The 3584-nt window shown below is 41.2% G+C and overlaps 1 pseudogene; it reads right to left on the bottom strand.

Annotated features, from left to right (window-relative positions):
* Nucleotides 1-1526: 1526 nt before the first annotated feature.
* Nucleotides 1527-2659, bottom strand: LOC149218128 (acyl-CoA-binding domain-containing protein 6 pseudogene; annotated as a pseudogene).
* Nucleotides 2660-3584: the final 925 nt, after the last annotated feature.

Genomic DNA, 3584 nt, shown 5'->3' with positions numbered 1-3584 from the left:
AATGAGCATGGTTAATAGCCTCAACTTTTTAATGCAAGTAACAATAATGAGCCGGACATCTTCATCTTGGTGCCTTAGAATCTCTGGCTTTACCAACACACTTATGGATGGAATCACTGCATCCTGCATTATAATACATAACCTGTTGATCTTTGAGCAGACTTTCGTCTTTGTGCAGTGATATAACCTTGTGACTTGCAGTGAATGTGGCAAAGTTCTAGCAATGCAGTAGCATTCCCAAAAATAAAGTCGCAATTGCCTTCAATGTAACAGTCTCTTAGGTAGTGCTTCCCATAATGTAGATATGCAATGTTCTGCTGCGTGGAAAGCAATACGCTGCCCAAAGAGTATGAATGGTTTCCATTTGACTGTGTACAGGCGTTGCACTTACCCTTCGGAAATACCTTCCTCTTCGGGATGTTTAGGACTCACACCCAGCATTTAAATAAATATCATCTGCCTATGCCATGTTACTTCTCGTACTGTACCTGCAAGTTGTGATGAAACATTGAACAATCTTGAGACAAAAGATAACAAGGCTGCCAATAATGCTTTGGGGCATTCTTCATGTGGTAAATGCCCACATCCAGAGATTGGTACTAATCTAGAATTAGGAAGTTTGAGATTATTTAAGTGGAACAAAAATATCTTCTGCACCAGAAACTATCAGCACAGGCAAGTTCTGCAATCTGACGACCCTCTCACTAAAAAATCACTGTGCCCTTTCCCACAGGAATGCTTGGCAGGCATATTGCGCAGGACATCATCCTCTTCCATCCTCATCTTGAACATAAGAGTTTCCCACCAATAGTTTTATCAAGCACTAACATAGAGTTCCCTGAAGCTCAAACATCTACCAACATTCTATTTCTCATACAACTAAGACCACAATCTTGAACGACCACGATCGCTATTGTAGCTTCGCTTGGAATGATGTTTCTTGTCATTTTTATTGCTTCCCTCCACCATACCTTTGAGATAAATCACATCTTCTATCCTTCTCATAACATTCATTACAAATCTGGAAATCCCGCAAGCATATCTTGCAGACCCAGTATTTGGAATTCACCAAGGCATGGAAACAGTGAGAACAACGAGGATGCAAATTAATCGACATATGATGTCGTTTAATCCCCTCGATGAGCATCTTAAGCTGCTTCATTACAAGATTATCCTTCTGAGAAACAGTCAAACACGTTCCTCTTCTGCAATTCCAGTTCTCTTCTTCCATCTTCATTTTAAATTCCTCCAGCTTATCTGGAAGGAAATTTCCCTTACAGTATGGCAAACGAGCAGCTGTGGTGTTGCTCTTTCCCCAAAACTGGTTATAGATGTTTGTCAACTTCAGAACGATTCTCTCATTAATGGCCTTCATTCAATAAGATATACCTGTTGAGAGCTGGATCCGTCGATATCACCGTCGGGCATCCTCAATTTAAAGTGCCATGTGTTCATTACCCTGCTCTGATGCATGCCATGTGTGCACGTTGCTGTCGTTCAATCATCACTGCAGAAACTTGACTTTCCTACGCATATATCATATTCCCCAAATCAAGAATCCATGCAGCCTTACTCTGTTCAACATCAAAATCTAGTATATGAACGTTCTGCTCATCCTTGAAGGCTTCACAAATTTCACCATTGTTTGAAGTAGGCACTAAACTCAGACCCTCGCTAGCAAGTGGCACTCGTCCTTGTACAGTGGTTACAACAGACCAGACAAGTGTAGACATATTCAAAACCATGGTCTCTGAGACACCACTTTTGTTATCACCTCCACCTACAATATACCAATTTTCACCAATTGAGACACCTGCATGCCCAGCTCGAGGGGTGGGCAAAGTGCCTTGGATTTTTTGGCCGTGACCATTCCATACTCTGCAAGTCAAGGACATGAAGACAATTGAAACATGTGGAATGAGAACCGCCACCAAAAATCAAAAGACACCGATTTGCGTGTACTGTAGCAGTGTGATCAGACCGTGGTGTTGGAGGCGTACCCACAACTTCTACAGCATCCCGAGTCATCATTTCCAAGTCGAGAATATTCAGATCATTCAGAAGACTCCTCCTTGAATCTTCACCGCCAAACATAATTAAACTGGACCCTACGAGAGTGACAGATTGACCACCGCGTGCAATCGGAGGTTTTCCATATGACTTTAGTACACACCATGTACAGGATTCTGTGTCAAAAGATCGAACTGTTACAACGTCAGAAGGATCCTTTGTATGTCCAGCAACAGCTAGAATCTTGTTGCCCCATTGAATCAGGCAATGGCCAGCACAAGGAGATAAAAGTTCTTGAGAAGAGTCAGATGCCATCTTTGTATTCAGTTTGGACCATGTCAAAGATTTCAAATCGAACACCTGCATATCATTTAGGTAGCGCCCATTGTGATTTCCACCAAAGACATACATTTTCTCTTGCACTACTGCTGCTGCATGCTCATAGCGGGCTTTCGGTTGCCGACCAGTTACTGACAGTGAAACCCACTGGTCATAAACCACAACTGATCCCAGGCCTTCCAATATAACATCCTTATCTTGTGTCTCTACAAAACTTCCGTTGTCAATGGCAGTATCTTTAGGAACAGAAACAGAATTGTCGTGATGGGAAGCTGATTCCTTGGATGGTTTTTCCACTTCTACCATTTGCTAGGGTACTAAGAACCTTATAAGCTGACAACTGTTGATGCAAACCAAATGGATTTTGATAAACATGACAGCTGGGTAAGGTCTGCTATGGATTAGGACAAATCCCCGATTTCGCAGCGTAGCTAGTGCAAAATATGAATTATGCGCTACGAAATCACTTAAAACATGCTGCGCTGCGAAACTGATAGACAGGATTTATATGCCTTTGACAAACAATTGAACTGATGTGAAAAATTTAAATTTTTTTCTTGAGTGATAACACCACCTAAGTATGGTATGCTTTTGTCCAGATCTTGGGGTGCAAAACTCTAAGGGTCTTTGCAACTAGACATGTCCTATGCCACTATTTCAGTATTTGGCCAGCCAAAGAGATTTTACCAGGAAACATTAATGAAATATGTGGTTAGCAGTCAAGAGAAACCCCAAAAATTCCCCATCTATTCGATGCATTCCGACATGGATTCATTCATTTTATATAATGCTGAGATGTGTCCTAAAACTGAGGTCAAACTCCTAGAAATAGCACAAACAAAAAGCATGAATGAGCAATCTAGTCCCCAAGATCAAGAAATTGTCGATGTGATTAATACAACAAACAAACAAGACATAGCACATGACTTACAAAGCCCAAATCTTCCCACTCAGCAAGTTTCTAAAACTCCTAAGACTAGTGCTAATTCAGAAATCTTATGGTACTTAGAGTTTGATGGATCAGTGAACAAATTAGGAGAAGGGGCAGGGGTTTGGACACACAACATGCAAAATGACCATGCTAAAGGTCATGCATATAGGTTAAATTTCAGATGTACAAACTATATGGCGAGTATGAAGCCCTTTTATTGGGTCTCAAACTTATTAGAAGTCTAGGGGAAACCAAGATTTCAATTCTAGGGGACTCAGATCTGATTATACAGCAGATGAAGGGA

The sequence above is a fragment of the Pinus tabuliformis genome, chromosome Q (assembly GCF_031772625.1).
Source record: "Pinus tabuliformis cultivar Carrire ecotype Pingquan chromosome Q, CPIR1, whole genome shotgun sequence".
Taxonomy (NCBI): domain Eukaryota; kingdom Viridiplantae; phylum Streptophyta; class Pinopsida; order Pinales; family Pinaceae; genus Pinus; species Pinus tabuliformis.
The sequence above is the reverse complement of the archived record's forward strand: the minus strand, read 5'-3'. Positions and strand labels throughout refer to the sequence as shown.